General features: G+C 35.6%; 1 long non-coding RNA gene across 1 annotated transcript; it reads right to left on the reverse strand.

Annotated features, from left to right (window-relative positions):
- Nucleotides 1-18,994: 18,994 nt before the first annotated feature.
- On the reverse strand, nt 18,995-20,859 carry LOC149170962 (uncharacterized). The gene is made up of 2 exons (XR_016259006.1): nt 20,815-20,859; nt 18,995-19,965 (listed from the first exon to the last, which is right to left on the reverse strand). It is a non-coding gene; the product is annotated as an uncharacterized LOC149170962 (long non-coding RNA).
- Nucleotides 20,860-23,214: the final 2,355 nt, after the last annotated feature.

Below are 23,214 nucleotides of genomic sequence, written 5' to 3' on the forward strand. Positions count from 1 at the left end.
ACAATTATTTAATATCTCAGTTTTCCCATCATATTGAGGATGATAAGATGAGCTATAAGCTAATTGAGTACCCAAGAAAGAAAATAATTATGTCCGAACATTTCCAGTGAAAATGGGATTTCTGTTTCTTACAATAATTTTTGGGTTTTCATGTAGCTTTTGAATTGTTTCCATAAATATAGTAGCAATTGTACTGGCTTTAAATGGATGAGATAATGCACAAAAGTGTGCATACTTGGTAAGCCTATCAACTACCACCATGATAGCACTATTTCCTTCGGACCTAGGTAAAACTATGATAAAATCCATTGAAACCTCCTCCCAACGTTGACTTGGAATGGTTAAAGGTTGTAACAGACCCGAGGTCTTAATAGTCTCAACTTTATTTTGTTGGAAAACCAAACATTCTGCCACAAAATTTTGAATATTAGATTTAATGCCATCCAAAAAACATTGCTTCTTGACCCTATGGTAAGTTTTTAAAAATCATGAGTGCCCTCATAAGGTAGAGGCCTGCAATTTCAAAAGAATATTTTTTTTTGATTTGGGAATTCTTACAAAGATATAAGCGATATTTGTACCATAATGAACCATTTTTCCAGCTAAATGTATCATATGTATTGGGATCTCGGTGAAAATTTTGACTGAGTGTCCACACTTCTTCATCATTATTCCATTCATCCCTTGATTTTATTATCCAATCTGGTTGGATAATATAAATGGCACAAAGAAATTTTTCCACATCCTCATCCTTTCTTGAAATTGCATCTGTAACCAAATTTTGCTTCCCTTTTTTGTAGATGATTTCAAAGTCATAGCCTAACATTTTTGTGACCCATTTTTACTTCTCTTCTGAAGATAATCTTTGTTCCAAAATGTATTTAAGACAACCACAATCTGTTTTTACCTTGAAGTGTCTTCCCAATAGGTAAGTTCACCATTTCTTTGTGCATGTAGTATTGCCAACATTTCCTTCTCATAAATAGGTTTGTGTAAATAATTTCCTTTGATTAGACAAATTTCAAAAGAAGTGGGTCTTCCTTGTTGCATTAAAATAACACAAATTCCATTTTGCTGAGGCATCAGATTCCACAATAATGTTTTTTGTGAAGTCTAGAGTAGCTAATATCGGTGCTTGGCACATTGCATCTTTAAGATTTTCAAAGGCCTTAGTTTCTTATGGAGTCGAAGAAAATGCATATTTCTTCAATAATGTTGTTAAAGGTGCTACTATTCTCCCATAATTCTTAATAAACATGTGATAATACCCTGTCAACCCGAGAAATTGTCACAAATGCTTTATTGTTGTGGGGAATTTCCATTCCTTAATGGATTTAATTTTGTTAGGGTCTACCTTAACACCCTCATGAGATACAATATGACCCAGATATTCAATCTAGTGTACTCCAAAAAAACATTTGGAGGTTTTTGCATATAATTTTTTCTCCTCCAATAGTTTGAGCACCCTGTCAGCATGTTGAACATGATCCTTCCAAGACAAGCTATAGAGTAGTATATCATAAAAAAATACTAGCACAAATTTTCTACGGAAGGGTTTGAATATGGAATTCATCAAAACTTGAAATGTAGAAGGTGCATTGGTAAGGCCAAAATGCATGACCAAAAATTCATAATGTTGTTTTTAGAATGTCTTTAGCCTTCATTCCAATTTGATGATATCCCAAACGAAGATCCAACTTGGTGAAGTAAATTTCTCCATGTAATTTCTCCAATAATTCATCAATGACAGGAATGGGAAATTATTCTTTAATTGTGAGGTTTTTGAACTCCCTATAATCCATACACATGCACGATTATCCATCCTTCTTATGCACCAATATTACTGGAGCCGAAAAGGAACTTTTACTAGGTTGAATTATACCGACCTCTAGCATTTATGCAAGCATATGTTCAATTTCACTCTTTTGGGCATAGGGATATCTGTAGGGCCTGATGTTTGGAGGAACACTTATTGGAATCAAATTAATAGCATGATTATGATCACGAATATGTGGGAGGACTTTGGGAGTCTCAAATACCTTGGAATGATTGTCCAATACTTTTTGGAGATATAGAGAAATAGATGATTTCGATGTTTGAACATCTAGTGAGCATAATTGTGAAATTACGTGCTGTTGTTCTTTATTTAGAAGGTTTGTCATGCCATTAGAGATAATTATCTTTCTTGTTTTCCCTACGATACCCTTAATTCAAATTCCTTTTCTTCCCAAAAAAAATTCAAGCAAAGTTCTTAAAAATTAAAAGATACTGTACCCAAATATTGTAACCATTGGGCTCCTAGTACAACATCAACACCACCCATTGGAATGGAGAGCATTGGACTATTCAATACATATTCCCCCATGGTTAGCTTGATGTTATGGCACTTTCTAGAGCAATTTATGGTTCATCCATTTGCAATCATCACTTGACACTCTGGTGCTAGGTATAGGAAGCAATTCAGTTCCTTGGCTATCTTACAATGAATAAAATTATGGGTACTACCCGAATCAATCAACACTATTACCTTTTTCTTCTTGATATGTATGTCTATCTTGAGAGTTTGAAGAGTGGTGATTCCTACCAATGCATTAAAATATATGGTCGAATTCATTTCTTCTTTCTCTAGGGTTGGTTCCTAGTATATTTCCTCTTCTTTTGAAGGTTCTTGTTCCTTTTCCTCCTCCTCTTCACAATATATGTACAAAAATTTGTTCTCAGCACACTTATGACCTTTAGTGTATTTTCTATCACAACTGTAGCAAAGCCCTTTTTCTCTTTTTTCTTCCAATTGTTGTGGTTTAAACCTTGTAGGTTGTGGAAGTCTAGGGGTAGCAACACCTCCATATTTATAGTTTTGAGTGGTAGGCTTCCTTCTATCCATAATTTTACTTTCAATTTTTCTTTCCAACCTAAATGCCTTCTCCAATGAATTAGGTTCCCAAAGGTGAACCTCATGTTGGATGTTATCCTTTAAAGTCCGTATGAAGACATCAATATTATGCTCCTCTGGAATATCATTTACTCTTATATTTAATTTTTTAAAGTCCTCATTGTGCTTTGCCATTGAACCCTTTTGCTTGAGATTTATAAATTGGCTAAAGAAGGTGTTTCTCTTTGTATCCTAATAATGTGCTATCATTTCCTCCATAAAAATTAACCCAAAGACAAGTGTTTTATGCGAACAAAGCCATCGATACCATAAAAAATGACTTGGTTCTAAATATAAAGTTTCAATGCGCACCTTTTGTGTGTGTGTTGCACATTATGAAGATCAAAATATTGGTCCATCTATAGTATCCATGTTACCGATCCTTGCCATGAAAGTTCCTCATATTGATCTTTGGAATATGGTGGGTCTTCAATACAATGTTAGAGTCTATGAAATCATGATTAACATTCCTTTTTCTCTCATCATGAGTTTCATCTAATACCTTTTCTCCATTAGGAAGCATTTCTTGTAGCAACTTTTTCAAACCTTCCATGTCTACTTTTAAACCATTTTTCAAATCTTCCATGTTGCCTTTCATTTTTTCTTCATTGCATCCTTCAAACCTTCCATGTATGATTTTAAAATATTCTTCAAACCATCCATTTGAGCTTCCATTTCATTTTTGGTTACTCTTTGTGAGAGAAAAACTTGTTGCACTTGGTCTCATAATTTTGATATATCATGTTGCATTTCTTCTTCTTCTTCACATATCATAGTAGATCTTTCTGGTTGCTTACTAGGTGTTTCCATTTTCTTTCTTCAAGGAATTTTTAAATCAAACAATGATATCTATGCTTCACTATGCCCTTTAAATCACATCAAACTGATTTTTCAAACAAAAGTTATGCAAAATTTAAAAAATACACACCTTTTTCTTTCCTTTTAAGAGCTAGATATTGAAGTTGTTGTATCTATGTATTTTCAAATATCCAAGATATGAATTTTTTTCCTTTAGTATCCCTCTGATTATTATTTCCAACCCAATAATTCAGAACAATATTGGAGTCTTCAATAAAGAGTTATGCCCAATCTCTTGCACTGGCCTGATTATAGATAAAATTTAGTAGAAAAAACTTGTACGGATTTCCACGTGTCACTATTTCGACCCTAGAACCTGAAAATGATACCGAAAATACTATGGTTCGTCGTCGTCCCGTCAATTTTTACGAAATTCAAATTCGATGCTCAGAGAGAAAGTTATGACAATTTTCCCTAGGTCACCTGTTTGAGATGGAATTCTAGAGCCTGTAAAACCCTAACTTCCTCGAATCGTATCTCTGAAACTATAGTGAGAAAAGATCTTAAATTTGTACACAAAGGTCTCTACGATTTCAAATCCATGTTGTTTCAATTTCAGCTTCTGAAGCTTCGTAGAAAAAAATTATAGCTAAAATTCCACGATGACCTATTTGAAGCAGCAAAAACCTAGAATCCAAATCTTTGATAGCAAATTTTATGCAACCATCTCACAAATAGATAGATCAATGACTTAAAAATTATCCTTTTCAAAGGGGAAACAATCATTGGATGATTCAAATGGCAAAACTTCCTTTCTCTATATAGGAGTCTAATGGGTCATAATATAATCAGATCCTACATAACAATAATAATTTAAGGGCACAACAGTAACAATAGTGGGCTTCTATGGGGACTACATAGAAACAACAATAACAATAAGGGGGATACACTAACAATAACAATAAGGGGTTGCACTAATATTATAGGTACCTAAAAGTTAGGTTTATTGGATATGACTTATGAAGGAAGTTCCCAATCACTAAAATCCTTTTTGATATTGGTATCTCGAATGGTCCTTGAAGAATTATCTTTTCAAAGGAAAGGGACCACACGAGGCCAAGTGAACACGGTCTAGGGTAGGGGAGAATAGTATGGAAACCAATGATTATCCGTAACATGGAAAATGTATGGAAATGGATGAAAGAAAGAGTATCCAGTTAAAGGTTTGAATTGATCTAATAAGGTACTAGTCTTTGGGGATGTTAGGGCAAAGTTTGATCACGAAGCTAGGGCTTGGATTTTGTCACAACTCCACTATCCAAATGGCCTCAAATTTGGAAGAGGGCTTGAGGAAACACCAGTGCATGAGACCCAAAGAGATAAAATCTGGCTAGTCTTGGAGAAAGGTGAAAAACAATATGTTTTGATTTTTGTAGATTCAATATTTGTTATGGTAAATTTGCTTCCTGTGCAAATGAATGTTTGGAAAATGAAAGTCACTATTTCATAAAGATTACATGGAGAGGGTGGTCAAGCTCCTTGACCATATTTGATGAAATGTCTAGTGATAAATAATGGAAGATGAGAGCTTACTAGAAAAGTGGGGTGGAAATTAAAGCCATAATTTTTTTTTTTTAATTTTGAAGCAAAGATGCAATTGAACAATGTTAATAACATGTATCAACAAAAGAGTAAAATAGACATTGAATTTGGTGAGTTGTGTATGTTAATGAATTTTTTTCCTAAAAAAGGGCATAACAAACAAAGAAGGCAATAAGAAACAAAAATTAGTTGACTGCAAGAGAATACATCAACGAAGTAAGTGGAGTATGGAAAACTGGGAAGTTGAGGACAACAAAAAAATCAACAACTACAAGAAGTGGAGAGAGAGTCAATGAGGAAATTCAACATTAGGACCAATTTTACTAAAGATGGCCATCCTAGAAAGAAAAGTCGATAACAAAAAATTAGAGTTTGGGATATTGGAAGATGTTAAGGAGTAGTAGAAACATAACTACGAAGAAGCTAAGCATTTGGATAACAAAAAAAACATGTCTAGGATCCAAGAGGACTTCAATTGAGGCACATGACTAGGAGGTCATGAATATTTTTTCCTTTGGGAGTCTGATGCAAGAGCATAAACCCAATTATGTCATTTGTTACCAAGACCTAAGGTGCCTTAGAATTTCAAAAAAAGGAGCGGATTCCCTTAATTAAAATCTATATAAATTAATTTTTTCATTTTAAATTGAAGCTTCTTAGTTCTAGAATGGAATCTAGGTTGTTAGGGGCGTTTTGATGAGTTAGCATTATTGGCCATGTGGCACACTGAAAAAGATATAACTAATTAGGTTGAGATATTTTGATACTTTTAGAAGAGGTACATATGTATATTTTCAATGGAACTTTCAGTTACATCCTCCATGATGTAATCTATATATTTTTCTTAGCTAAAGGTATGCAGGATGAGTTGAAGTTAGGAGGAAATAGAATAAAGGATAGAGTAGAGATAACCAAGAGAGGCTGAGGACTGAGAGATGTGAGAGATTAATTGGGCCAATTATCAATTAATTGGGCCAATAACATTTGTGGGATATTATCCTCCATTATGGTGTATGATTGATCTCTGTGTGTGTGTATATTTTCTTTTTGTTTATTGTGTCTATGAGTTAACTGCATAGTTTGGTATAACTAGATTGGATTTATTGTCAGAAGAATGATTTGAGTAAGCAAGTTGGGATGTGCGTGGACCTACCTATGCATAGAGTAAGCTAGGGCATATTGAGGAACAATCACTAATTGTGGGAAAATTAGAGACTGAGCTTCGACAAGGATGATAATAAGAAGGATTAATAAAAGTACATTTGGAGGCATAATGACACATCTAGTCACATTGAATTGGTGGAAAGACTAGAGTGGTTTTGTCAAGAAAGGTTTTCGTTTTTAGACCCCCCCATTGTTAATGTATGGTAGAAAAAGGAGCACTAGGACAAATTTGGGCCCTAGATTGGGCCATTCCCGCAATCATATTGTTGATTTGTGTTTTCCCATTAAGAAAGGTCCTATAGCAAGAGTCTTGATATTGGACCCCCCCTCCTTCCCACCAACCGCCCCCCCATTAATTAATGATAGACCTAGGGGGCCAAAGTGAACTTGGATTGTAGATATCGTCACATTTCATTTGAGAGTTCAAAAGGATCTGTGGAAATTTTTGTTGGGTCCCTATAATACTAGTGATTACCCCATTACTATTGTAGTTATACCCCTTATTTATATTGTTTTGCCCCCATTGCCCCCATATTTTTATTAATGCGCCCATAGAATCCCTCTGTTGTTATTTTTTTGGCTTTATATTATTATTGTTAGGTCGGCTGGATTATATTGTGACTCCTTAGACTCCTATATATAGAAAGGAGGTTTTGTCATTTGTGTCATCGAAGAATTGTTCATTTATGTAATGTAAAGGAGGTTTCCCCCTCGAAGAGGCTGAATTCTAAGGCGTTGATCTATCTTTTCTATCTTTTCTTGAGCTGGTTTCATAACATTTGGTATCAGAGCTTTGGATTCTAGGGTTTCGCTGCTCCAAACAGGTCATCGTGGAATTTTCGCTATAACTTTTTCCTGTGACGTTTTAGAAGTCGTAAAAAAAACCCATTTGAGAAGAAATCGCGCTAAACCTTGGGTCCGAATTTTAGAGCTTTTTGCATGATATTTTCGGAGATATGATCTGAGGAAGTTGGTCTTTTTGCAGACTCCTGAATTACACTCAAAACAGGTGACCTGGGGAAAATCATCATAACTTTCTTTCTAAGCATCGGATTGAAATTTCGTAAGAAGGTACAGAAAGAGGACGGACTGTAGTTTTCTTTTATATATTTTGTAGAGTCAAAGGTTGAAACAGTGACACGTGGCACTTCATACAAGTTCGCTCTACTGAACTAGTCTATAATCAGGTCACTGCGGGAGATTGTGCATAACTCTTTCTTGGAGAATCCAATTTGGATTAGACTAGTGGCATTGGAAAGAGGACATAGAAGGCTACTACAGGTCACAATTTCAGAACTGGATGATTCGAAATTACAGAGATACATCAGATTCAATATCAGGCTTCTACAAAGTAAAAAAAGGTGTGTAGTTTTTTTTTTAAATTTTTGCATAAGCTTGGTTTGAAGGAATTCAAAGGGCATAGTAAAGCATTATTATCGGTAACTGATGCCCTGAGGAAAGAAAATGCAAACACCTAGTAAATAACCTGAAAGCTCTAGCATGACTCATGAAGAAGAAGAAGAAATGCTACATGATATATCAAAATTACAAGAACAAGTGCAACAAATGTCACGCTCACAAAAGCTAACAAATGCTAAGATAAATGGCATGGAATCTAAGATAAAGGGCATGGAAGCTAAGATGGATGATCTGAAGGCAGATTTGAGGACAGATTTGAAGACAGACATGGCAGATTTGAAGACAGATTTGACAAGTTTTCTACAAGAAATACTTACTAATGGTGAAAAGGTTGTAAAGGAAACTCATGATGTGAACAAAAGAAATGTTAATCATGATTCCATAGACTCTAATGTTGGATCGAAGACCCACCATATTCCAAAAATCGATATGAGGAAGTTTGATGGCAAGGATCCCGCCACATGGATATTACAGATGGAGCAGTTCTTCGATCTCAATAATGTGCAAAACACACAAAAGGTACGTATGGCAACTTTATATTTGGAACCAAATCAGTTTGTATGGTATCAATGGCTTTGCTCTCGTAAACAATTTATCACTTGGGCAATTTTTACGGAAGAATTGATAGCACATTATGAGGATACAAAAAGCAACACTTTTTTTAGCCAATTGATAAGTCTCAAACAAAAGGGTTCAATAATGGAGCACATTGAGGAGTTCCAAAAATTGAACATAAGGGTAAAAGATATTCCAGAGGAGCATAGGATTGATGTGTTCATAGGGTCTTTAAAGGATAATATCCAACATGATGTTCGCCTTTGGGAACCTGATTCATTAGAGAAGGCATTCAGGTTAGCAAGAAAAATGGAAAGCAAAATTATGGCAACCAGGAAGCATACCACTCACAACTATAAAGACGGAAGTGTTGTTGCCCCTAGTCTTCCACAACCTATAAGGTTGACACCACAACAATTGGAAGAAAAAAGAGCAAAAGGGCTTTGTTACAGTTGTGATAGCAAATACACTAAAGGTCATAAGTGTGCTGAGAAGAAATTATTCTACATAGATTGTGAAGAGGAAGAAGAAAAGGAGCAAGAAAGGTCAAAAGAAGAGGATATACTCCAGGAACAAAGCCTAGATGAAGAACAAATAAATCCGACCATATCTTGTAATGCATTGGCAGGAATTACCACTCCTCAAACCATCAAGATAGAAGGACAAATCAAGAAAAAAAAGGTAATAGTGTTGATTGATTCAGGAAGCACCCACAATTTTATTCATTGTAGGGTAGCAAAAGAATTGAATTGCTTCCTATATCCAGCACCAGAGTGTCAAGTGATGATTGCAAATGGAGGAACAATAAATTGCTCTGGAAAGTGCCATAATATCAAGCTATCCATGGGAGAATATGTATTGACTAGCCCAATGCTTTCCATTCCAATGGGAGGTGCTGATGTTGTACTAGGAGTCCAATGGCTACAATCCTTGGGTACAATAGCTTTTAATTTTCAAGAACTTTTCATCAAATTTTCTACGGAAGGAAAGGAAGTTGAATTAAGGGGTATTGCAGGGAAACCAGGAAAGATAATCAGCTCTAATGGTATGACAAAGCTTCTAAAAAAGGAGCAAAGAGGTGTAATTGCACAATTATGTTCGCTAGATGTTTCCACATTGGAATCATCTATTTCTCCAGATCTCCAAAAAGTCTTGGACAATCATTCCAAGGTATTTGAGACTCCCAAAGGTCTCCCACCTATGCGTGATCATGATCATGCTATTCATCTGATTCCAGGAAGTGTTCCTCCAAACATCAGGCCGTACAGATATCCCTATGTCCAAAAAAGTGAAATTGAACGTATGGTTGCAGAAATGCTAGAGGCTGGTATAATTCAACCGAGTCAAAGTTCTTTCTCTGCTCCAGTAGTATTGGTGCACAAGAAGGATGGATCATGGCGCATGTGTCCGGATTATAGGGAGCTCAACAAGCTCACTATTAAAGATAAGTTCCCCATTCCTGTCATTGATGAATTACTGGATGAATTGCATGGATCAATTTACTTCACCAAGTTGGATCTTCGTTCAGGATATCATCAAATCAGAATGAAGATTGAAGACATTCCGAAAACGGCATTTAGAACTCATGAGGGTCATTATGAATTTTTGGTCATGCCTTTTGGCCTTACCAATGCACCTTCAACATTTCAAGGTTTGATGAATTCAATTTTCAAACCATTCCTTAGAAAATTTGTGTTAGTATTTTTTGATGATATACTAATCTACAGCAAGTCTTGGAAGGATCATGTTGAACATGTTGACAGGGTGCTACAACTATTGGAGGAGAAACAATTATATGCAAAAAGATCCAAATGTTTCTTTGGAGTCCAGGAGGTGGAATATTTGGGTCATATTGTATCTCATGAAGGAGTTAAGGTAGACCCTAGCAAAATTAAAGCCATTAAGGAATGGAAAATCCCCACATCCATAAAGCATCTGCGAGATTTCTTGGGTTGACAGGGTATTATCGCAAGTTTGTTAAGAATTATGGGAGAATAGCAGCACCTCTAACAACATTATTGAAGAAAGATGCATTTTCATGGACTCCGGAAGCAACAAAGGCCTTTGAACATCTTAAAGAGGCAATGTGCCAAGCACCGGTCTTAGCTACACCGGACTTCACAAAAACCTTTATTGTGGAATGTGATGCTTCAGGAAATGGAATTGGTGCTGTTCTAATGCAAGATGAAAGACCCATTGCTTTTGAAAGTCGTCCAATCAAGGGAAAGTTTTTAAGAAAAGCTATTTATGAGAAGGAAATGTTGGCAATACTCCATGCACTTAAGAAATGGCGACCCTACCTAATGGGAAGACACTTCAAGGTAAAAACGGATCATGATAGCCTTAAATACTTTTTAGAACAAAGATTATCCTCTGAAGAGCAACAAAAGTGGGTCACAAAGATGTTGGGTTATGACTTTGAAATCATCTACAAAAAAGGGAAGCAAAATGTGGTGGCAGATGCACTCTCAAGAAAGGATGAGGATGTGGAAGCATTGTTGTGTGCCATTTCTATTATCCAACCAGATTGGATAAATGAAGCAAGGGAGGAATGGAAGAATGACGAAGAAGTGTGGGCACTTATTCGAAAGCTACAACAAGATTCCAGTACGTCTGATACATTTAGCTGGAAAAATGATTCGTTATGGTACAAAGATCGCTTATACCTCTGTAAGAATTCCCAGCTAAAACAAAAGATTCTTATGGAATTGCACACTTCTCCCTTAGGAGGGCACTCAGGATTTTTAAAAACTTACCACAGGGTTAAGAAGGAATTTTTTTGGGATGGCCTTAAATCAGATATTCAAAAGTTTGTGGCAGAATGTTTGGTTTGCCAACAAAATAAAGTTGAAACAATTAAGACACCTGGTCTATTACAACCTTTATCCATTCCAAGCCAACGTTGGGAGGAGGTTTCAATGGATTTTATCACAGGTTTACCCAAGTCTGAGGGAAAGAGTGTCATCATGGTGGTAGTTGACAGACTTACCAAGTATGCACACTTTTGTGCATTATCACATCCATTTAAAGCCAGTACAGTTTCTACTGCATTTATGGAAACAATTCAAAAGCTACATGGAAACCCAAAGATTATTGTAAGTGACAGAGATCCCATTTTCACTGGAAATTTTTGGACAGAATTATTTTCTTGTCTTGGTACTCAGTTAGCTCATAGCTCATCTTATCATCCTCAATCTGATGGGCAAACTGAGATAGTAAACAAATGTTTGGAAGGATATCTTCGTTGCTTTGTATCTGATAAACAGACACAATGGGTCAAATGGTTGCCTCTGGCTGAATGGTGGTATAACACTTCCTTCATACAGCAACAAAAATGACCCCATTTATGGCACTTTATGGGTATCAACCACCATCCATCACATCATATTTAAGAGAAAATTCTAAGGTTCAGGCAGTGGAACATCACATCGAACATCAACAACAAGTCCTCCAACTCTTAAAGGATAACCTCGTGTTGGCACAGAATAGAATGAAACAACAGGCAGATCAACATCGCAGTGAAAGAAGTTTTGATGTAGGTGATTGGGTATTCCTACGGCTACAACCATATAAGCAAATGTCCCTCAAGCAAGCTAAGAAGGATAATAAATTATCACCAAAGTATTATGGTCCGTACAAGGTGTTGCAAAAGATTGGTACTATGGCATACAAATTGGAGCTTCCTGCAGCTTCTCGATTGCACCCAGTTTTCCATGTTTCATGTTTAAAGAAGGTTATAGGCGACAAGCTCCCAGTTCAAACAATTTGCCAGAACTTGACGAGGAAGGAAAAATTATATTGGAACCGGAAGCAGTCATAGAAACAAGAACTCGACAGCTACGAAATCGATCAATTTCAGAGTATCTTATCAAGTGGAAGAACTTATCCGCTGAAGATTCCACATGGGAGGATGAGAATTTTATGCAGAAGTATCCAGAACTACTCAAGCGTTGAGGACAACACTTTTTTGAAGGAGAGGGGCATGTTGGGTCCCTATAATACTAGTGATTACCCCATTACTATTGTAGTTATACCCCTTATTTATATTGTTGTGCCCCCATTGCCCCCATATTGTTATTAATGTGCCCATAGAATCCCTCTATTGTTATTTTTGTGGCTTTATATTATTATTGTTAGGTCGGCTGGATTATATTGTGACTCCTTAGACTCCTATATATAGAAAGGAGGTTTTGTCATTTGTATCATCGAAGAATTGTTCATTTATGTAATGTAAATGAGGTTTCCCCCTCGAAGAGGCTGAATTCTAAGGCGTTGATCTATCTTTTCTATCTTTTCTTGAGCTGGTTTCATAACAATTTTCCAACACTAATAAGTATGGTTGATCCCATCAAGAGACAACCTCAACAAATGGGAATATTCGCATCATTTATAGTCATTACAACTGCCACATTGTGAGAGAGCATCATAATGTAATCGTTGATGAACGGGTGGTGAGTGGTAGGAAGTCTCTTCCACTAACGAATCCAACAAGTAGAGAAATTCCCATCAATTGAATTTCTATCTCAGTATGGAGACTTCGGGAAAAAATCCATGGTTGTGAGTTCTAAGAACCCATTAGTGTTTGATATTTGAGATTACATATTTATATGTATCAACTACCTATGATATAGATGAAGGCCATTATGTGTTGTAAATGTTGTGGGGACCACCTCATATCAGATCAAAGGAAATACCATTTAGTTGGATGATTTTAGTAAAGTGTTGAATAACAAGGGCCCGATGGCCTTAATGCCATTTGATTTAGTTGAGGCTCTAAACCCATGGTTATATGATTATGTTGACTTAAACTCGATGCAAACCCATGTGTTATGGGTTCATAAAATATGGGGTTTGTGTGCTATTGTGCATGTTTGGGAGTTTTTTGGGTTGCAAATCTTATGGAGAGTTAAGAAAAACACTAACAACGTTGCAACATTGAATAGGAACCGATCCATAGCCTTGATTGATTGGAAGAATCAACCTAGGAGAGTAATAAATGTGGGTGTAGTGGATGAGGAAGTAAGTGCAGAGGTTGATCACCCCCATTAGTTAGGCACTTGGAGCTGGATAATTATCTTGGGTCTGTAGACTTGGGGCATGCTGCTTCACTAATGATTTATGTAGTTACATTTGGAAACTAGCACTTGTAGAGGATATGGAAGAATACATTATGGAACAACCATATCAACATGCCAAAAGAGAAAATCCATCTCTACTATCATTAGTTCTAGGAAGAAATAAGGCTACCCATTTTGGGAATGGTAACAATAATGTCTAGATTTATGATGCATTACAAGCCTATAACTTGTATTGATCATTTTGTAAAACTTTATAAAATATAGAGTGGATAGTAGTCCTAGATTTATAAAAATAGATAATGAAGGAAAAATTTTCTAACATTTTTTTAACATTATGGAGGTTCTTCAATATATTCATCTCTATTTTTTGTAGTAAAATTCTAGATGGTATGGTTGCACTCCACTCTTTTCTTTAGTAGAAAAAGAAACTATTTATGTTTAAAAAAATATTGATGAGTTTATTTTTCTACATTTCTTTGTTTCTTGTTATTGTGCTTTTATCGGCCTTTCCCTATGTTATTTATTTATTTATTTTAGGCTTTCTCTAGGGCGTGGGGGCGAGGGAGGGATGAAGGGAGGTGGGGGGTCCACATTTTTCGTGTTTTCTATAGTAGAACATTATTAAAATCTCCCTACTTATATGCAAAAAAAAATTATTACTAGAAAGATACAACATACTTGAATAGTAAGGGCATTGCAAAAGAGAGGAAGAGGGTGTCAAACAATTGACAATTGCAACAATCATGATTGTAACAAGATATAGGTAGGAAATTTGGAAACATAAAATAAGAATAAATCATTTTCAAATCAATTGGAATAAGAACAATGCATATGGAAATATTTGTTGCATGTCAAGGAAAATATATTGGTTCATTGAGATGAGAACCAAAATTAGGATTTCTAAGAAAATACATTACAAAAAATCACAAAATTGAGGTAACAAGTAGGAACATCTTACTACAATCTACACTTGGTAAACGGAACCTCTTTCCATGTTTTTTTTTCTATTTTGTATGAATTTATAATTATATTTTGATTAGTAGAGACGATATTCCACTAGGGATATAAAAGAGACACAACAAGTAATGTCAAAACAAAGAAAATGTTTATGACCTACCAAAACACACATCCATGGCTTCAAATTACATGTATGGTTGTAGAATAAATGCAACCATGTTGAACTATCTGTTTTTGTTGATTTATGCTCTTTTGCATGGATTGTGAATGGGAAAAAAATGAAACAAATATATGGAACATTGTCTCTTTTGTGACAAATTAAAATTGAAATAAACGAGCTTTTCTAGAAGCCCATCAATAGTTTTTTATTCAAGAGGATGTTAACGATTTCACACACACACACACACACACTTGTTGCAACACACACACAGACACTTGTTGCAACGATGGTATGAAAAAACAACATGTAATTCATTTTCAAATTATATTTTCTTTTCTCTATAAGATATTTGACGATAGAATTATGAATAGAGAAAGAGATAATTCCAAATTCTAAGTCATTATGATTACCTCAAACCTAGAAGAATGTGAACAATTTATTTGTAGAAAGGGAAATCAAACCATGAATAGATTAATGTTCTAGTGCTTATGCATTGGTAATGAAATATAATAGATTTTATAGAACGACTACACAAAGAGACTATTTATAAATTGAGATAGGTTAGCATGTAGGAAAATAAATTTTACTAAGGGGAAACTTGTAATGTTCTATATTATTAAAATAAAAATTTTAAAGATCCATAGAAAACCCCAAGTTGTAGCTATTGTCATAACACATAAACAATATCCCTAAAACCTTGAAGGTTATCAAGAATTATAATCACAACATTGGAAATGAACTTGAATAGAAAGAACAAAAACATGTTATACCTACACAAAATCCAAGGAACCCATGATTTGAAACAAGCTATCAAGATGGTAAGATTAATTGCAAATAGAAGACATGCAAAACATGTGGCCCAAGTATATAATTTTTTATTCTAGTAGATTCAAATATATGTTAGAGAAGAATTAATAATTGGGAAGTGTTGTGAAATTCCACTAAATAGAATTTCCCTATTTTAATTAACTAGAAAACCATCAACATGGTTCCATTATGAAACTAACACTTTATGGTATTTCAACAACTAGGTGTGCTAGACTGAAAAATATTTCTAAAAAGGATTTATGAAAGGACATACTCATGAACAAGTTTGTAAATTTTGTCCATGTTTTATGCTAATACAAAAAATCAAACTCAATAAAGTTGTAACAGATGGTTTTTTAAAGGCTAGGATAGGAATGCAATGAAACCTCAAAATGGGAAGCACTAGTATTAACCTATTCCATTGTTACTCAAAATAAAAATACTATGCTGGAATACAAAAGCAAAGATTTGTTGCAGTTTTCAAATGAAGAATGCAATTGCTACCAACTAATTTCCTAGATAGACAATGGGGAGTGAATTAGTCCATACTCTATAAACCATTATGTTAGTAGCGAGGAAACCATGTACACAGGCATAAACTAATGCAATTTCATTTATGATACTTCAAATATAATATAGGATATGCAAAAAAGAAAAGAAGGAGAAGCTTTCTTGAAGATTTAAAACTTATTTCAAAATATAAATTTTAAAATGTACATGGCTATTTATTAATAGGTACTTATTGTTATAGTGTGTTCTATTTTAAATCTTATCTATAGGGAGAAAATGACTCCATAATGAATGGCATAGATAAATCACAACCCTAATCAATTTAACACTTAGATTTAGAAAATCAAAGTGTAAGCTACAATGTGTTCAAGCATATTGAAAACACTTTACTATATGCATCTAGACATAGATAATACATAAACATTTCTTCCCAAGTATATGTACAGATACGTCTCATAAATGGGATTAAGAAAGGTTGGAAAAATTGGCATAAGCAATGGTCATTTTCACATAGAATCATTTCCATAGAACATGTTCCATGTTGGAAGAGGAGCCCAAAAATTCATGCATATTCATTTAATTACTTTTCAACAAATTTGTTAGAATGAGATATAGTATCATTATAGACAAAAAAAAAAAAAAAAAAAAAAAAAAAAAAAAAAAAAAAAACAATTATGTTTGGATGTTTTCAATAGACATGTGGTAGGATATAAGAAAATAAGAAATAGGCTTTACATGTCTAGCAACTATTCTACAAAAATAAGCAAATGTAATGCCAACTTGTTTAACATCATAATTGCCTATATAAGGATATGCATTGGTAGAGGCAAAGTCATTTCATAAAGAGAGTATCTCATTAGGCATGGACTTACATAGTATTGTCTAATATACCTCAAATAATACAAAATAGGACATAAAGAAAAAAGAGAAAATATTCTAAAAAGATCAAAGACAAAAAAATCAAATGATTGAGACTTTTTATTAGTAAGTAGTTATTGGAACATCGCGTTATACTAGAAATCTTATAGATTAATACCCAATAATCAATTAATTAATTTAGGATAAGATTTGATATATGAAGTACTTAAATACTTTTAAAAGTTTATAAGATAACGTTCAATATCTTTTTTAATAATATTTAACAATATATTATATATATCCGCATATATAAAATATAAAATACATTTTTTCCAAAGCATATATAAAATATAAAATACATTTTTTCCAAAGCATATATAAAATATCAGCTCTACCCAAGCTGTTGTGAAGTTTGATAAAATTAATGTAAACAAAATTTATTACCATATTCATATTGCAACATGTTCCCATAAAAAGAAAGGAGTGGCAAAGTAGCATGCATATTCATTACATAGCCTATCAAATATTTTAGTATTACTAAAATGAATATGTTGATAAGTATAGATTTATATATTGTTGTTTAGTTTCTTATAACATGACAATAGTTGTTGTGAAGTTTGATAAAATTAATGTAAACAAAATTTATTACCATATGCATATTGCAACATGTTCCTATAAAAAGAAAAGAAAAGAAAAGAGTGGCAAAGTAGCATGCATATTCATTACATAGCCTATCAAATATTTTGCTATTACTAGAATGAATATGTTAACAAGGGAAGCTGCATCGCAGCAAGTCCCTGCCAAGTTACTTTTACAAGTTAGTGCCACTGCATTAAAGAGTTGCCCAGCAACAATGTAGCCTAGCTGTAGAGCTTCTGATACAAAGCAAAATGCAGCTTCTGTATATAAACTTTTACAGTATTGGAAGGAACTGAGTTTTTAAGAAGCAAAATGCAGCTTCTGTATATAAACTTTTACAGTATTGGAAGGAACTGAGTTTTTAAGAAGCAAAATGCAGCAAGCATCGTTGAAATCAGAGATAGCAAATTGACATTGATTTTTGTTGCATTGAGTTGCTTTCATAAGAGCAAAAGGTAGGCAAACGCCTTAATGACAAAACTATTACACACTGCAGTCGATCTGATTCAAGTTCTTATCTAACTTATGAAGTTATTAGGACATTGATAGCAAAAGGCAGGAAAAAGCCTTAATGACAAAACTATTACACACTGCAGTCGATCTTATTCAAGTTCTTATCTAACTTATGAAGTTATTAGGACACCCTGCGTGAAGTTGAGCCTGTCTGACAGTAGCTGCACTGGATCTGTTGCTGGTTCTGTTTGATCCAAACCCATAACCATATCTACGAGATTGGCCCCCCTTGCCAGGGCTTCACGAAATAATTCATGCTAATGCTGCCGTACAAGAAGAAGATGAAGGAGTACCCTCTTCACCCGCATATATGAAACAGACGGTCCTACCCGCGCAGTCCGCCAAGTTCTCACCAAATGAGAGAAGAGAAAGTCCCCTTCACCACATGCCGAGAAAGAGAGGATATGTTCGCCATGTGCCATACGAGAGGCCTAGAGGCTCCCGAAACTGTAATCTACTGTAGGCCGAGAGATACATGATGTCTGCAGTTGAGCAGAGACGGTGATGGCGGATCCAAATGCATATTTGTAGCATCCGTTGTACACCTGTAACAGAGAAAGAAGCGGGGAAATAAGACAATGCGGTAGATAATGCAAAAGAGATTCTAACTCACAAATGAATATATTGTTTCAGTAATAGCAAACTGACATTGATTTTTGCTGCATCGAGTTGTTTTTCTTTGTTTTTCAGATTAATTCACAACACGGCTTAATAAAAATAGCTAAGAGCAAAATGTAGGCAAAGCCTTAATGACAAAACTATTTCACATTGCAGTCGAGCAGAGGTGCAGCGCCATGGCGGACCGAAATGCATATTTGAAGCCTAGCTGTAGAGCTTCTGATACAAAGCAAAATGCAGCTTCTGTATATAAACTTTTACAGTATTGGAAGGAACTGAGTTTTTAAGAAGCAAAATGCAGCTTCTGTATATAAACTTTTACAGTATTGGAAGGAACTGAGTTTTTAAGAAGCAAAATGCAGCAAGCATCGTTGAAATCAGAGATAGCAAATTGACATTGATTTTTGTTGCATTGAGTTGCTTTCATAAGAGCAAAAGGTAGGCAAAAGCCTTAATGACAAAACTATTACACACTGCAGTCGATCTGATTCAAGTTCTTATCTAACTTATGAAGTTATTAGGACATTGATAGCAAAAGGCAGGCAAAAGCCTTAATGACAAAACTATTACACACTGCAGTCGATCTTATTCAAGTTCTTATCTAACTTATGAAGTTATTAGGACACCCTGCGTGAAGTTGAGCCTGTCTGACAGTAGCTGCATTGGATCTGTTGCTGGTTCTGTTTGATCCAAACCCATAACCATATCTACGAGATTGGCCCCCTTGCCAGGGCTTCACGAAATAATTCATGCTAATGCTGCCGTACAAGAAGAAGATGAAGGAGTACCCTCTTCACCCGCATATATGAAACAGACGGTCCTACCCGCGCAGTCCGCCAAGTTCTCACCAAATGAGAGAAGAGAAAGTCCCCTTCACCACATGCCGAGAAAGAGAGGATATGTTCGCCATGTGCCATACGAGAGGCCTAGAGGCTCCCGAAACTGTAATCTACTGTAGGCCGAGAGATACATGATGTCTGCAGTTGAGCAGAGACGGTGATGGCGGATCCAAATGCATATTTGTAGCATCCGTTGTACACCTGTAACAGAGAAAGAAGCGGGGAAATAAGACAATGCGGTAGATAATGCAAAAGAGATTCTAACTCACAAATGAATATATTGTTTCAGTAATAGCAAACTGACATTGATTTTTGCTGCATCGAGTTGTTTTTCTTTGTTTTTCAGATTAATTCACAACACGGCTTAATAAAAATAGCTAAGAGCAAAATGTAGGCAAAGCCTTAATGACAAAACTATTTCACATTGCAGTCGAGCAGAGACGATAGACGCATAAAAAATGCGAGGTGCAGCGCCATGGTGGACCCAAATGCATATTTGAAGCCTGCGTTGTACATCTGTAACAGAGAAGGAAGCGGGGAAATAAGACAATGCGTAAGATAATGCAAAAGAGACGTTAATTTTTTTTTGGTTTCTTTTTTCTTTGTCTTTCGACTTTTGCGATGTCAATAATCAGAAGAGTCATGAGAATAAGTGCTAAGAGAAACAATGATGTGAGTTCAGTAAGTTGGCTTATGCTAATGGATTCCATGTTATGTGAAGCGGGGAGGTGTATGTGAATATCCAGGTGCAGAGGAGGTCAATTTATACAAAAGTTCAATGTGTTTGTAAGGTGGTTTTAAGTGTGAATGGAGCTAAAATACTTGAGGTGCAATTAAGTGGTCGATAAGACATGGGGAGCGAATGGCATGTGGAATGATGTATTTGGCGGCAGAAGTGATGTATCTGACATCCGGCAATCTTGGTGGTAGATTGGGTGCGACAGGAGATCTATGTCAATATCTAAGTGCAGAAATAATCTTGAAGATCAGATTGGATCAGGCCAGTATTTAATGATGGGCATATCGATCTGACATGGGGAGCAAATGGCATATGGAATGATGGATGTGGCGGCAGTAATAAATGCGAAATTAGGTGCCCCTTTGAGTGTGCAGCGGTAGATTAAATATGATCAGTATTTAATGATGGGCATATCGATCTGACATGGGGAGCAAATGGCATATGGAATGATGGATGTGGCGGCAGTAGTAAATGCGAAATTAGGTGCCCCTTTGATTCTGTGGCGGTAGATTAAATATGATCTGTAAGCATAAGTAAGTATACTCATTAATTCCTAGCAAGTTGAGAAGCAGGGTAGCTTAGAAAGGCAGAAATGATATGCCATACTCCAATTGTGCGACTCTCACCAAGTTTCTTTCCTTCTGCTTCTTGTTCCAACAATGTGATTTCATCACAAAATGCTACATAGCACACTTGAATTTCATCCACTTAAATCAGAACTACTCTGATTTAATAGCAAATCAGAATAACTTAAGAGTTATCATAAATCTTTTATCTTCAAGATCAATATCAAAGCCTGGACGTTCACTATAGAAACCACAGTGTACAGTTGTTGTCTCCTGTACCTAAACAGAAAACCAGTCCACAAAATTTAAATACAAGTGTTGAGATTAGGCACCGCAAAAAATTGTAAGTGTATTTAGTTATGCATATGACAAACCATGTAACAGTTTAGAACATCAGACTCACAATCAGTTAAAGTGTCATGCATCCAGCCAAGCATACGGAACAAATTGTTGAGCTAACATACTGTTGAATCAAAAGCAGTAAGTGTATTTAGTTATGCATATGACAAACCATGTAACAGTTTAGAACATCAGACTCACAATCAGTTAAAGTTTCATGCATCCAGCCAAGCATACGGAACAAATTGTTGAGCTAACATACTGTTGAATCAAAGCAATATTTGGCCAAAGTTCAAACATTTGGGTCCCCACAAAAATCTCAGAAATATCTGGGCCGAAGGATTTCCACATGTTTAGGTGTGTTGCCAGCTTATGTGAAGCATCTCTACAGGCACCTACTTCATACACAGGAAATGCAAGTCAGATGTCTTTAGGCATGGTCTCAGCAGATTTATCACAAAACTCAGTTGTGTCCGAAATATCCCCACAACAATCAAGTCTGCATGTCAGATTTAGTGTTCCTATTATTATGACTGTTGATGATGAAATTACAATTTCTAAATGATTGCATAGATTCTGGTATGGTATGTATTCTGGGTGATAATATAGTAAGAGCAAGAAGCGAATCTAATGCAAAAGAAATAAAAAATTGTAGACACCGTGCTTTCTTGATTAACACCAAAACCTGGAAAGATTTATGGTTTGGCAAAGTCGGTCGGAGCTCTTGCAGACATGAATGGCCCAATTGGTGAAGTGCTAAAAGGGACAGAGCATGCAAATGGTCTGATTCTAGAAAGGATAACTAGTCCCTTAGGTGTGCTGCTTATAATTCTTGAATACCGACCAGATGCTCTGATTCAGGTATGTTGGCATTATGAGACAAGTGTTGTCCTTGATGGCAAACCACACTGATGAGAAATTATAGTACAGAAGGTCAGCAGCAAGGAATTGATGATCAGACTATAAGAAGAAGAGAAAGTTCATACACGCAGGTTCGTTAAGCCCAAGTCGCGTGTACACGCAGGTTGGCTTCAGCAAAAGCGCGTGTATGTGGAAAAGTACTTTTGGTCCATGGCGGTTAGTCCTTGGAAGTTGTGCCTATGGTTTTGGACCTTTGTGTCTCGACGGACGTGTTGATCCCTAGTTTTAAAGTTGATGGTATTGGATTTCTATGGTTGTGGCCCTTGGTATTGAACAAGGCCTAAGGATATATAAGGAGAAGGAAATCATTAAGCAAGAGTATCTGAAATGTCTTGAATATCTGATGAAGCATTAGATCCAGTATGCAGGGTTATGGGTTGATGATGCATTGCTTGATCTGAGCTAAGGAGAGATCTCACCGGTTGATGGAGAACTAGATCTAAGGAGAGATCGGGATCAAATGGTTTGAAATGAACTATCTTTATGATGCTTATTCTAGATCTACATACTGACGCATGTATTGTTCTATAAATGTTATGAGTATGACTGATGTCTGGTACAGCTGCAAGTTATGAGAAATTATTTTTAGATCTGTACGCGGGTTGTCTTTGGCAAAAGCGCGTATACACGCGGGTTTGATTCATCGAAGTAGCGTATACATTGTAAAGCTTGATATTTGAAGTTGCAGATGGATCTGATGGTTATTACAGAGTTCTGTGTCTACTCTGTGTTCTGGTGACTGTTGTTAACAGGGTTTCAATGATTCAGAGTTTGATGATTGTTTTGAGCTTCAATGATAGTTATGGGTCCAGTATGAAAATTGGATGAAAAGTGGCTTTACAGATTATGTGTTGTGCTTCAGTGTATCCAGTCTGAAAATTGATGAAACGTGGTACCTGGAGGTGAGAAGATTGTAGGCAAGCGCCTACGTACTAGTATCTAAGCTAGTACAAAAGCTAAAGGAGATCTTTGGAGCATTGTAGCAGGTAGCAGCCTGCGTACTAGTAAATGGATCGGCTAGTACAAGAGCAAAGGGGGTTGTAGCTCCCGTACTGGTATAAGACTGCACCAGTACAAATATTGTAAAAGGATTTTCTTATTAAGAAGAAGATTGAGATGACTTGTAGCAGGTGGTTTTCACCCACATTGGGTTTCCACCTTATATCTTTGTGTTCATGTGTGTGGCTCTTGTGTGATGTT

Source organism: Pinus tabuliformis, chromosome 4_2, assembly GCF_031772625.1.
Source record: "Pinus tabuliformis cultivar Carrire ecotype Pingquan chromosome 4_2, CPIR1, whole genome shotgun sequence".
Classification (NCBI taxonomy): domain Eukaryota; kingdom Viridiplantae; phylum Streptophyta; class Pinopsida; order Pinales; family Pinaceae; genus Pinus; species Pinus tabuliformis.